A 14,792-nucleotide genomic window follows, 5' to 3' on the forward strand; every position below is an offset into this window, starting at 1 on the left:
CCTATGTTTGAATACTAGCATGATAGGATGAGTAGATGCAATGCTAAATAGGAACTCAGTAAAAGTCGAGTGATTTTGTCACTTGCGAGTTTTAAGAGTTGCCTGTTTACTTATGCTGAAACCATAAGGTTGACAGATGGGGCCAGGCTTTATGTTCGGAATTGGTGGATTGCCCCGTCAGTTTAGTGATTAACATGCTAAGGTCGAACTGTGTCGGTGATTGTGACCAAGTGTTTGAAAGTACTAATCTCATATCTAGTATGGGATGGGGAATCCTAGTACCTAATTGAAGAGGGACGTGAGCAGCCCGACCCACTCTCTTTGGAACCTGGTTCCCCTGGTGCACCATGCGGGTACAAGTGCAGTCACGGTACAGTGTCGTCCAGGATCGTGGGGCATTGTATCCACGGGAAGTGGCCCTAACACGTGCTTGGGAATTGGTGGGGACGACTTACATGTCTGGACCCGTCATGGTAAGAATTTATCGTGGGGTTAGGATCACCTTGCAAGGTTAAGAAACTCGATTTGAATCGTCTGCCTCTCACAGTTTGAGACTGCTTGATCACTATGCTGCACTGAGTAAGAAGTGGAACAAATATGATGATTAATACTGATGCTTGAATTAATTACTTGATCACCATGCTTGCTTAGAATAAGTGCCTACTTAGAATGGATAATCCACTAGAGCTTGCTCCTAAAACTTGAAATTAAGGACCTACCTTTGATGCTTTTGGCAAAAAAAACCCCTCAGCCAAAAAGCATTGCATGTCTAGGAGTCGGTGGAGTAGATACCACCTGACAGGTAAGTTTTGCTAAGTATTAATATACTCAGCCTTGCTTGTGGCTATGCTTTCAGGTAATGACATTGATGATGTGGTTGCTAGTGTGACTTGGCTATGCCAGCTCCCTCCCGGATGGACAGTTGAGTGGAACCCATCCTCGGTCACCGAGGCTTGTAGTGATGATATCATGGCAGGCTTCACCTTGGTATTTCATATCAACGTTAGACTTATCATTGTTTTCCGCTGCTTTTGAACTCTGAGACTTCACTTTATGCTTTGAAACTCGTGTGATGTAATAATTGAAGTTGGGACCTATGTTAATCTATCTAGATTGTTCTAATCTTTGGACTCGCCTTCGTGTCAGTATGCTTAAGTTTTGATCAAAGACAAGTGGTTTATCGGGTGAAACCTGATAGACTGCAAGGTTAATTTGTTTAAAGTGACCGTTTGCATTTGAGGCGAGGGCAAGTGCACTTTAGCTAAGTTAATTTGGGTGGTTCTACCACAACTGGTATCAGAGCCGGTTAAGGATATACCAGAGAAAGCAACAAGCCCTAAACACCTTTTTCAAATAAAACTTGTAATAAAAGTGTTTGGAAAATGTGTAAGTTCGTTAAGGATGACAATTAGTACGCGAAGCCCTAGGGGATTTTGGGTTGTTTTAGGTGGCTAATTAAGTATTGATTATCTTATACTGACTCCCAACACTCTTTAATTCTTGCAATGGTTGGCGCAGGGGTACGGCGATTTCGTAATGTGCCCCCGGCATCATATGCAAATATGATGGCAGTACATAAAAAGTGAATATGCTATCTCGGCGTATGAGCGTTTCCCGTACAGCGAAAATCATGCGGGTGCTGTTTCTATAGTGAACGGTAATGAATGTGGATGCTTTCGTGACTGCTAGCATGAAAGGTTCAATTGTATATTTGATCTTCTGCAGGTACACTAACCGCTCTTACGTAAGCTAATGACAGTTAGAATTTTCGACTAGTTATTATAGTGAGAGCCATAATTGTTGCCTCGCCACCGGCACTAACCCCGTAAGTTCAAGCTTTCGGTAGTTGTTAATTTGTGAGGACGAATAGGTCGTGTATGCATCATATTAAAACTTGAAAAAGTAAAATATAAAACAACCTTGCATGAATGACTTGTTAATTAAGTTAAGTTCTCACCAAAGAAAACTTTTACTGATCACTAAGGATTCTCTAGCTGTCTTAAGCTTTAGCTGATTCATTGTCAGAGTTTTTCGAGCTGTTTAAATGATCTTGGCTCTAGAAACATCCTATAGGAAAGTTGTTCAAAATTTTCTAAGTAAGGTACTGTAAACTTTTCATACAATTTGGCCAAGTGGAATATGAGTCAAGCTTAAATTGGTAACCTACTGCTTTCTGTAATTCCAGAATGCACAACCAGCAGAGATTGAATTTTTCAATCTCATTAGGACCATTTTCTGCCTAGTGTCTTAAAATCAAAGTTGAAAAGCAGTTAACCGAGCACGTTTTGGAAAAATTTCACAGTTGTTGGGTAAGTGGTTTGGGAGTTATGCTCAGATTTGTGTTGCTCTGTTGCAGGAAATGTCAGACTAAACCACATTGTTAGAATCTGAGTTTATCACCTTCTTAGAGTTTTTTTAGCAAGAACCTTGAATACCAAACTTGTATCCAACTATCCAAGGAACCTTCTGGTAAAGTTTGAGAATTTTTGGATGGATGCTTTTTGAGTTGTGGTTATTTCTCTGACTTTCCACAAATCTGTCTTTACTCTTGCTAAGTGATTATCTAGTTCTCACACGTTCTCTTTTGATCTTGTTCTCCAGATGGCTGATCCAGTCTATGTTGTTGTGGATAAGGATGGCCAGGTGTATTCAGAGTGCATGCACTAGGAGGATTTTCCTTCTATTCTATGGGACACTTTGCGCGTAGTTGGGTACACTTCTCCACCTCCTTACTCCAGCAGAGAGTATAAGGAGTACAAACTGTAGCGTGTGATGTAGCACTGGCCTGATCTTCCAAAAGGTAATGATAAATTCGAGTGGTGGAGACTCGACGTTGATGATCTGGGCTTCTAATTAGACATGATTCGAATCCCTGCAACTACTACACCTCTACTCCGTTGGTTATCAACCAAGCACAACTTGATTGACCTCGCCGAAAAGGCTTTACCTGCAAGCGAATCGAAGGACACAAGCAAGAAAGTGTAAACACGCAATCTGATATTGCAGATATGAATGAAGTAAGAAGGGTTCAAGCTCTCAATTTGAAAGGACGAATCGACACAGTCGAGGAGAACAAGAACAGGGGCCCTGGATCACTGTAAAAGGACTTGTCACCACTGTTATAACGAATCAATCTCAGTTTCTCAAAGGAAACTAGAACTAAACAAAAACCTAAGTTTCTAAGGTGGCGGCTACTGAGTTTATATCAAAAGGGGCAAACTAGGGTTGGGGGCGACCAGGAAGTATCGGTAACACAAACATCTCGACAAAGCATAGTATAGCAAGGTGCATCATGATTATCACATAAGGCAGCAGTAGCAGCAGTGGTGGCAAGATAAACACCCTCTGTTAACTTAATCCCATTATGTGTAGCTTGAGATGGAACTAATGCATGATCATTCTTAACAATTTCAGCAAGCTCGTTATGATGTTTCCTAATATCCGCAGGAGATAAAGGAAGGAAAGTAATATTCCTATTTTGATGCATAAAAGTATATTTATTAGTTCTGCCATGGTGTAAAGCATCAACATCAAATTCCCATGGGCGGCCTAACAAAAGAGAGCATGCTTGCATAGGTACAACATGAAAATCAGTATAGTCATTATATGAGCCAATAGAAAAATGCACGCGTACTGATTTAGTTACCTTTGTCTTACCACTATTGTTGAACCATTGTAGGTGGTACGGATGCGGGTGTGCACGTGTGGTCAAACCAAGTTTCTCAACTAGATCTGAGCTCACCAAGTTGTTGCAACTCCCACTATCAATAATGGTGAGAACACGGCGATCCTTGACGATGAGAAACATGTGGAACAAATTGCAGTGTTGGAGCTTCTCTTCCTCATGTCCCAGCTGGGAAGTCAACACCCGCTGCACAAGAAGGCTCTCATAACCCGTCGAGGCAGCCAGAGAGTTAATGAAAACCTCCTCCTCGTTATTCGCTTGATCTGCAACAATGTTAGTAGCAAGAACCAATTCATCTTCAACATCACTAGCACTTACATATCCTGTTCCATCAGTGGTGGCTATGTAAGCACGACGATTTGGGTAATCCATCATGACATGTCCAATGCCCTTGCAGCGGTGGCACACAATTTTGTTGGAGCTGTTCGATGATGCACCAGGGGCCATAGCTTTCTTCTGCGATTGGGACTGCACAGAGACAAGTTGCTCACCTCGGAAGCATGTGTAGTAGCAGACGGTGTCGCTAGCGGCTGGGCAACAGAAGCCTTGGGCTTGTTGACATCGGAACACTGCTGTGGAAAAGATCTTCCAGGGTTGGACCTGAAAGTGTGTTGTTGACGATGTCCTTGTACTTCCCTTTCAGCTTTAAGAGCAAGATGATACAATTGGTTGAACCTATTCCAATCTTTGTAATCAAGAATATCCTATATATCACGATTCAAACCACCAAAGAATCTAGCACAAGTATCTTCATCATCCTCATGTATATCACAATGTGCTAGACCAATGAGCAATTCTTGATAATATTCTCGTACTCCTTTTTCACCTTGTTTTAAAGTTTGCAGTTTCATACGCAAATCACGTTGGTAATAAGGAGGAACAAAATGAGATTTCATACATTGTTTTAAAACATTCCAAGTCTGAGGTACAACATTGGTATTATTATTATTGCAAAGATCATTCCACCAAAAGAGAGCAAAACCAGTAAACTCACTAGTAGCAAGCCTAACTCTATGCTCAGCAGGAACTAAATGAGAATTAAATTTTTGTTCAACAACAAATTCCCAATCTAAATAAGCCTTAGGATCAGCATTACCAGCAAAAGGAATCATGGAAAATTTAGTTTTAGCAAAAGGATTATTATTACCACGGTGATGATTATTACCTCCCATACCACGACGATTACGCCGAAGACGGTCCATGTCACGTGCATCATTATTCAGATTAGCGTCATCATCATCCTCCAGAGCATCATCATGAGGGTGGGTCGGCGTGGCGGCACTGGGGTAGGTCGTTGCTCAACATGTTCAATCCGGGTAACCAGAATGTTAATGTTGTGTATCAAGTCATCAAACTTCCCATCGATGTAGGTGCGCTGGTCAGCAAGAAGCTTCGTAAGCTTGTCCTTGGACACACACTCATTGAAGTCCAAAGGGGACTCCACTCCTTTCCCTTTCCCTGACATGGTTAGAAGACAGCAAAAGACAACACAAAAGTATTATCCCTATCAACTAGCAACTAATGTGGTGGCAAAAGTGGAAAGCAATATCTCAAACGGCTTACTACCATTTTGCAAGTGTTCTTCCCAAAGCCAATAGGGCGGTACAATTTGTTGTCAAGCTTGGATGCAACAGTTGCAAGGTGAACCTGTGCTGACAGAAGTATATGTGGTTCTTTGGGTAGGCACAATATGGTAGCAAGGGAAAAACAATACCCGAAGGAGATTAGCAAAGTTCAATAAGTATCCAAAGTACAAGTCACAGTTGCTAGCTAAGATGTGTCCCTAGACGTAGCACAATAAGATGGAATGAGCGACGGTGGATAGAACTCAAAGAACAAGAATCCAGCAACTCATGCAATTGTTTTAATTCTTTTCCCTAATTTTCCCTCCAGGACTAGTAGGAATCCACTTTTTTATTTTTATCAACTATTTTTTTATATTTTTATCTGAATAGGAATCACACAAGATGTAACCACAAAAATTTCCACCTTAAACAGAGGTGTGATGTGATCTACAGAAAAATAGGCATGTTTGCTGAAAACTGTGCAATAACTTAGAGACTTGAAAACTCCCACTTCCTGATTTTCTTTTCGGAAAGCTGAGAATTGCAAAAACACCAAGGGGGTCAAATTGTATGTGTAACTTTTCGTTCTGAAGATTTGAAAAAAAAATTCGCCTCAATCGGAGTTTTGAGCGAAAAGTTATGCGTGTTTTAAGGAAGGTCGCCCGAAACAGGGTTTTCGGAGAGGCACAACGTGGCTGGTAGGGCGGCGGCGGCTAGGGCAAAGCGTCCCTATCCGTCCAACGCTGATCATGGCTGAGAAAAGCTTCTCAACAAGCAATATAGGGGCATGAACATCCCTGGTATGCAGCAATTAGGTATTCGCCAGATGAATCAAGAAGGCATGCGATGCAAAAGCGACACAATGCAGCTTGCAACCAATCTAGGGATTGCGCGGTGAGAGTTCACACAAGGTGGCTAGTGCGGTAAGTCAAGTAATATGGGGTATCAACTTTTTTTTGGTTAAAGGTGGATGGGATAGCGGTGGAAACAATCAAATAGCGACAGGCGGTAGAAACTACGACCACAAACACACTAAACTAGCAACAAGACTCGACTACAGACACAAACTCAACAAAGTGAATCTGAAACAGAAATTGAAAAGGCTAAAAAGGCGATAGGACAGCTGAAAGTGTAAATATTTTTGGGCTTTTTGTGAACTATAGGTGTTGGACACGAACTGAATCTAAAGGGAAACATGATAGTATACCACACGGGTAACCTGGAATCCTGATACCACTTGATGTAGCACTGGCCCGATCTTCCAAAAGGTAATGATAAATTTGATTGGTGGAGACTCGACGTTGACGATCCGGGCTTCTAATCAGACACGATTCGAATCTCTGCAACCGCTACACCTCTGCTCCTTTGGTTATCAACCAAGCACAACTTAATTGACCTCGCCGAGAAGGCTTTCCCTGCAAGCGAATCAAAGGACACAAGCAAGAAAGTGTAAACATGCAATATGATATTGCAGATATGAATGAAGTAAGAAGGGTTCAAGCTCCCAATTCAAAAGGACTAATCGACACAGTCGAGGAGAACAAGAACAGGGGCCCTGGATCACTGTAAAAGGACTTGTCGCCACAGTTAAAACGAATCAATCTTAGTTTCTCAAAGGAAAACTAGAACTAAACAAAATCCAAGTTTCTAAAATGGCTACTACTGATTTTATATCAAAAGGGATGAACTAGGGTTGGGGGAGACTAGGAAGGGGGTGCCCACAACTTGGGCTTAAGGCCCGACATGGTACAAGGCCAAGTTGGCCCAAAACTGGTGACGCAGTACATTGTCATGGTCACACAAAATGATCCACGAACCTTTTGGAGCTAGGACCAGAACCAAAAGAACGGCATCATCATCCCCGTACCAACGCATCAAAGAACGCCTCAGTTTGATGTCGTATGAGGGAGATATGACCGAAACCGTGCAGGGGTGTCGGCTGAATCCAAGATGAACGCGACGACCGAGTTGGTGATGAATTGTAACTTGGGGAAGACCATGACTCATGCGTGTCCAGCATGGCGATGTCCTCATCAGCGTGCACCTTACTTTGCTCCCTCACCCTGAGCACCCAGGGTGGCCATGCCTTGAGGTTGTGACCGTCGGGCACCGTTTGGATGACACTTGGGAGTCCGCTCTCGAGGGACTCACACTTGCCGACAGCACCCTACGGAGATTGTCCTGGACCTGATAGGGTTATTTCTAGCACAAGACCGAGGCAACCCTATGTGGTTGGATAGGATAGGGAATATGGAGTTGTTGGATTTCTTTTGTCCTCAGCAGATCATCTTCACATCAGCTAGGTGCATGAATGCACTATACAGGCTACAGGATCTTCGAGGTAGGGCCATGGCCAGGGTGACAGACCTGGCACAGGCCAATCAGATATCACTCACTAAGACCAGAAGAGAGATGACCTTCTTGTCCGTGGAGTTTATAGGCAAGGGTGTTTAGGTTGTGGAGATGGAGGCATAGATTAGTGCAGGAGTTAGAGGATCAGGAGGCTGACATGGATATGTTGGTAGAGTAGATCATTGACCTTGACATGGAGTTGGCCGAAGCCAATGATCACTTGGAGATGTACCACTTAGGGCAGGCCACCATGTAGGCACCTCCCGAGGCCATGGAGGAGGAGGAAGATCCTGAGGAGATTGAGGGAGTCTCTAGTTTGGATTTTGAGGGTGAAGCACCACCGCCACCACCAGGAGTAGCTCACTCTCCCATGATTAGCACCGCCTCCGTTAACAACCTCAACGACTTCTAGATGCTTTAGAGTTGGTCTTGTGTACTCCTCGGTGTAGCCTACTTTTGGACAGTGGTGTAATAGGCTAGCCTAGAGTTGAGTAACCTTTTGTGTAGCAGGTGCTACAAATGCGACTTTGGTTATGGATGTGCTTACAAACATTGTGATGCAAATATTGTGATGATTGTAACCGCCATGATTATTACCAATTTCAGCAGCTGTTAGTGTTTGAATTTTTATCCCTGTTTCTGTTCATCTCTGAGCTGTGAAATGAATACCAAAGTTGTGAGGAACGTTATAATCTAACTACTCCTAAAATTTCAGCCCCATTGGATCTGTCAACCTTGAGATATAAACAAAACCCCACAGTTCAGCCTGCTGAAAAACAGCCTAGACAGAGATGACTAAATGGAAGTTATCGACTTGTTAATCCTTGTTTTGGTCTCTAAGATGAATACCAAAGTAGTCATACACAAATTTTTCTACTCACTGACCAAAGATGAGAAATTGTGGACAAATGAGTTGGGAGATATGAACCTTCTCCTAAGCAGCAATGTTTCTGCCCACAATATTTGACTGCACGATGAACTTTTTATATTCCGCACATGAATTATCTTGTTTCATCTGTTTATGAGCAAGCTTAAAGGATGTGTGACTAGTAGAAGAAGTTCACTCTTGCAGATGCTGCATAGAACTCATCAAACCCCCTTTGGTTTCGCACCAAGCGGTAGCGAGCAGAGGTAGACACCACCACCACCTCCTCCCCCACCTTTGATGAAGGCAATCCTCGCTGCTCAAACTCAGCTGCTGCGACACATCGTAAATGGACAGCAGCAGCAGCAGCACCCGCATGGTGGGAGGAACGCCCACCAGCCTCATGTAGCGAGCTACAAGGACTTCCTGGGCACCCAGCCCTCTTTGTTCCACAAGATAGAGGAGTCGTTTGATGCTGACACCTGGATTTGGACTATCAAGTCCAAGTTCACGCTCCTCACAGCGCCTTGCCCTGACGATAACAAGGCAAAGTTTGTGGTGCAGTAGCTGCATGGTTCCGCACGGCTATGGTGGGACCACTACCATGCCATGCTGCCGGCTGACCACGTGGTAACGTGGGAGGAGTTTAAGACCGCTTTTAGGGGCCACCACATCCCTAACGGTCTATTGGAGAGGAAGCTGAACGAATTCTTCGCTCTCTCTCAGGGCACACGCAACGTGTTGCAGTATGCCTAGGCCTTCAACAACCTGTGCCAGTATGTGGGATATCATGCTAACACGGACAAAAAGAAGAGAGATCGTTTCTATAGAGGCCTGAGTCCCAAACTCCGGGAGAGATTGAACTCCATCAAAGTGAACTCCTACAATGAGCTAGTGAATCTAGCTATCTCTCAAGAGGACTGCATCATGGCCCTCAAGGTCGATAAGAAGAGAAAGGCCCCAATGCCATTCCCCAGTGCCCCAACTCAGAAGTTCAGGCTATTTCCACCTCGAGTTCCCCAGAGGACTCCGCAACAGGGTTGATGGGTTATCCAGCCATCGCAGGGAGCTCCTCGCTTCCCCAGATTTCAACAGTAGGGCCCAAGGCCGAATGCTCCACCACCGCTCCACCCTGGCAATGGAAATTGATGCTCTAATTGTGGAAGCCCGGGTCACTTTGCCAAGGAGTGCCCACAGAACAAGGCCCAACTCGAACTAGAATAACAAGGGCAAGAGGCCAAAGGTGCAGATCAGGTAGGAAAGGCTCAACTTCACCAACCTTGCAAACCTTCCCGAGGGCGCATCAGTTATGACGGGTACATTTTCTATCCACAACCAGTCGGTCCTTGTATCGTTTGACTTAGGCGCATCCAATAGCTTTATTGGGAATAAAGTTGGTGGCCGATGTGGATTGAACTTCTGTCACACTAAGGGACTGTAATGATCTCCACACTAGATGGAAAAATTGGTTCCGACCAGATAAACCGCTTTGTGCCAATCCAGCTGGGTAGAAAGGTTTTCCAGACCAACCTTATTCTCTTGGGTTTGGAAGGGATAGATATAATTCTGGGAATGGATTGGATGACTCGGCATAAGGTCACACTAGATATTGCAGCACGGGTCATCCAAAAAAATTCACCTACCCATGGACCTTTAACACTTCACCTTCCAGCCCGAGAGCGCATAAATTCCAGTGCCTATCCAGTGATAGAATCCCGACTGGAGGATATCCCAGTGGTGTGCGAGTATCCTGATGTTTTTCTGCATGACTTGCCAGGAATGCCACCAGACATGGACATTGACTTTGCCATAGAGCTGCAACCAAGCATGACACCTATATCAAAGAGACCTTATCGAATGCCGCCTGTGGAATTGGTAGAAATGAAAACCCAGCTACAAGAGCTGTTAGAAAAGGGTTTCATTCACCCTAGCACATCACCTTGGGGCTGCCCAGCTCTTTTCGTGAAGAAGAAGGATGATAGTATGAGAATGTGTGTAGACTACCGACCTCTCAATGCAGTGACCATCAAAAATAAGTATCCCTTACCCCACATTGATGTTCTCTTCGATCAACTTGCCAGAGCTAGAGTGTTCTCCAAGATCGATCTCCGCTCTGGGTATCATCAGATTAAGATAAGGCCATGTGACATGCCCATGACCACTTTCTCCATGCGGTATGGACTATACGAGTTTTTGGTCATGTCCTTTGGGCTTACAAATGCTCCAGCCTATTTCATGTACCTCATGAATTCGGTATTTCATCATGGTTTCATGCCATAGAGCTTGACAAGTTTGTCATGGTTTTCATCAACGACATCCTCGTGTACTCCAAGAATGAAGAAGAGCATGCTGAACACCTCCGCATTGTTCTTCAACGTCTTAGAGATCACTAGCTGTATGCCAAGTTCTCCAAGTGCGAATTTTGGCTAGATAGTGTGAAATTCTTGGGGCGCACTATATCCAGCAAAGGCATAGCAGTGGATCCAAGCAAGGTGCAAGAAGTGATGGACTGGAAGCCGCCCACATTAGTTCATCAAATCCGAAGCTTCCTTGGTCTAGCAGGCTACTACCGATGGTTCATTCCGGATTTCTCAAAGATAGCCAAGCCGATGACCGAGTTGTAAAGAAAGGGGTCAAGTTTGTGTGGAGCGAGAAATGTGAAGAGGCTTTGCACACCTTGCGCAAGTTGTTAACTTCAGCACCAATCTTAGCCCAACCAGATAACACCAAGCCTTTTGACGTCTACTGTGATGCTTCTGGCACTAGACTCGAATGTGTTCTTATGCAAGACAACCTTGTTATTGCCTATGCCTCACGAGCACTACGGCTGCACGAGCAGATGTACCAGACCCATGATTTTGAATTAGCAGTGGTGGTTCATGTTGTGAAGATATGGAGACATTATTTGATGGGTGTTCATTGCAATATCTACACTAATCATAAAAGTCTCAAATACATCTTCACCCAAGCCGATTTGAACATGCGTCAAAGAAGATGGTTGGAATTAATAAAGGATTACGATCTAGAAGTGCACTATCACCCTAGAAAAGCAAACGTGGTTGTAGATGCTTAGCCGCAAGGCCCATTGCAATTGCCTTTCTGTAGAAAACATCACAGAGACCTTGTGTCATGAGATGAGGAAGCTTAACTTGGAAATTATTCCTCATGGCACACTGAGCCATATCTCTATCGAACCTACTTAGATGATAAAATCATTATGGCACAGCTAGGGGATGAAGAGATCAAGCTGAGTAAGAAGAAGCTTGCACAGAAGGATGAAGGGTATAAGCATTTCTGGCAGGACTGGAAGGGAATCATATGGTACGAAGACCAATTAGTTGTTCCAGCAAATCCCGATCTCAAAAGGCAAATAATGGATGAGGCGCACCTGTACAAATTCTCTATTCACCCCGGTAGCACCAAAATGTACTAGGATCTCAAGCAAAACTTTTGGTGGACTAGAATGAAACCAGAGATTACTAAGTATGTGTCAGAGTGCGATACATGCCAAAGGGTGAAAGAAAACCACTTAAAGGTAGCGAGAACTCTTCAACTGCTACCTATACCCTCATGGAAATGGGAGGATATAAGCATGGATTTCATTGTTGGATTGCCCAACACCTCTCAAAAGCATGACTCCATATGGGTGATCGTGGATAGGCTCACCAAGATGGCACATTTCATTCCCATCTGAACAAACTATCTGATCCAGAAATATGCCGAGCTCTACCTTGATCGTATTGTTTCCCTACATGGGATGCCCAAGATGATCATCTCTGATCGAGGTGCTCAGTTTGTGGTATGCTTTTGGGAACACCTACAAGCTTCCCTTGGCACCAAGTTAATCCATAGCTTGACTTATCACCCTTAGACAGATGGACAAACTGAGAGAGTAATTCAAATTCTAGAGGATATGCTTCGAGCTTGTGTCATTCACTATGACAAGAACTGGGACAAGTGTTTACCTTTAGCGGAGTTTTCTTATAACAACAGCTACCAAGCTAGTCTGAAAATGGCACCATTTGAGGCCTTGTATGGTTGTAGGTGTCGAACTCCGTTAAGTTGGTCCCAAGAAGGAGAACGAAAAGTCTATGGGCCAGACTTGGTAATTGAGGCAGAAGAGAAAGTGAGGATAATAAGAGAAAACCGTAAAGCTGCCATGTCCAGGCAAAAGAGCTATTTCGATTAAAGGAGGAAAGCATTACAATTCGCAGTTGGTGACCATGTATACCTCCGGGTTTCGCCAACCAAAGGAGTGCAGAGGTTCAGAGTAAAAGGAAAGTTAGCACCTTGATATATTGGTCTGTTGGAGGTATGCCCTAGAGGCAATCATAGAGATGATGATATTCCATTTGTATCCATGATTTGTATATTGTGTTCATTGAATATCCATTAAAGGCTACTTGAATTGATTTGCAATTATGTGAATTGTATGTGAAACTCTTTACTTGTATGGTTATTCTAAAGTTGTCCCTAGTCGGAGTTCATGTGAGGACACACATGAATATTAGACTAGCACATGTATTAGTTGATGACTATGTTTCACAAGTCATGGACATGGAGATGTTGAACTAATAATGTGGACACATGTGGAGACATGTGCTAGGACTGACCCAACACGAGAAGTAGTTCTCTCTTTAAACAACATATACGCTTTATCCTTAGACCTGAGATTGTCGCATGTATTCAAGATGTGGATCGACCTACTTAGGGGCTATCAAACGCTACACCATAACAAGGTAGTTATAACGGTAGCTTTCGGGTTTGTCAAGAAGCATGCTATGAGACATGGTCAATCAAGATGGGATTTGCCCCTCTCTGATTGAGAGTGATATCTCTGGGCCCCTCGAGTGATCGGATCCGAAAATGCATGGCCATGCTACGTACGGTTAAGAGTTAACCTACAAAGGGATTCCGAATCACAGGATCGAGAAAGAGCGGTCGGCTTGAAGCTAGACCAAATATCGTGAGGCAAAGGGAATAGCATGTATATTATGCTGTGATGGTTCGTCTGATATGATCTTCGTGTGCGTATAGGAGTTGGCACGTCTTGCTAGAGGCCGCTATCGACTATTGGGCCGAGTAGGAGTAATCGGGCCATGTCTATACGTATCCGAACCCATAGGGTCACACACTTAAGGGGCTGGAAGCCCAATTTGGATCTGATCGGAGTTGGATTAGGTTTAGAAGTACTAATGGGCCTCGGACCCAGAGGCCTGTCAGGAACCTCTATAAATAGAGGGGTGGGGGCGCCCTAGGGTTTACACCTTTTGGCAAAACACATCTGCCGCGCCTCCCACGCCCTCGCCTGTTGCAACTCGCGGATCAAGCAGTCCGGTTTGCGACGCTTCCTCCCTGCACGTGTGGATACCTTGGAGGTGTTGCGCCTGCAGCACTCGGACGAGCCGCCGACGAGCCACGACGAGCCGCTGACGAGCCACGACGAGCCGACGACGAGCCGCGGCACGGGGGCGATCTTGCTGCACGTGGACGAGCTGCTGAGGAGCTGCTGGACGTTGACGTGATCGACTACGTACGACTATGTTGATCGACTACGTACGACTACGTTGATCGTCTTCACTGCATCGATGCAAATCTACATCTTCCGCACCAGTTGTGCATCGAGTGGTAATCCCGTGATCCTTATACGGCAATTCTTCCTGGTTTTACGCGGTAGAAATTTTGATTTGCGGTAGTGTAGCCTACCTCGTATCCCAACAGTGGTATCAGAGCTGTAGCTGTTTAGTTTTAGATTCGGGATGTGTGCATATGGAGATATGCGAGTTTTCAGTTTGATCTATGTCCTGGTTTCATGTTTTTGCTGCAATGGTAGTGTAACGACATACTCCTACCAGTCGGTTTCCGCCATCGGAGTTAAGTGATGCAAGTAATTCCAGTTGCAGTGAGCAAAGATCAATATGATTGGTCGAATCGAAATCCAGGGTCATACGCCAGGTGCATTAGATGTGCAATAGTAAATGAGATCTACTGCCGGGGTCGGAATTTTGCCGTATGCGTATGCTTCGGTAAATCAGCCGTAACTTTTCGGTACGATCTCGGATCGGGGCGAATTTTATATGAAAATTGATATGCAGAAAAAGTTTTCAGCGAAATTAGATTTCCCAAATTTGGCTTGGAAGATAGAGTTTTGGGCATCCGAAGTTTGGAACGTTAGGACGTTTAACTCTGTTTAGAAGGATGTATGTATCTTGTGATCAGTATGGCCCTTTGTGTATGTGATGCATGTGTGTAACTCATTCGTGACCTGCGTGTCGTGCGTACGGCAACACGGCAGGAGCCATATGTGTTGTCACTTTATTGTATT

This window comes from Setaria italica, chromosome IX (genome assembly GCF_000263155.2).
Source record: "Setaria italica strain Yugu1 chromosome IX, Setaria_italica_v2.0, whole genome shotgun sequence".
NCBI lineage: Eukaryota > Viridiplantae > Streptophyta > Magnoliopsida > Poales > Poaceae > Setaria > Setaria italica.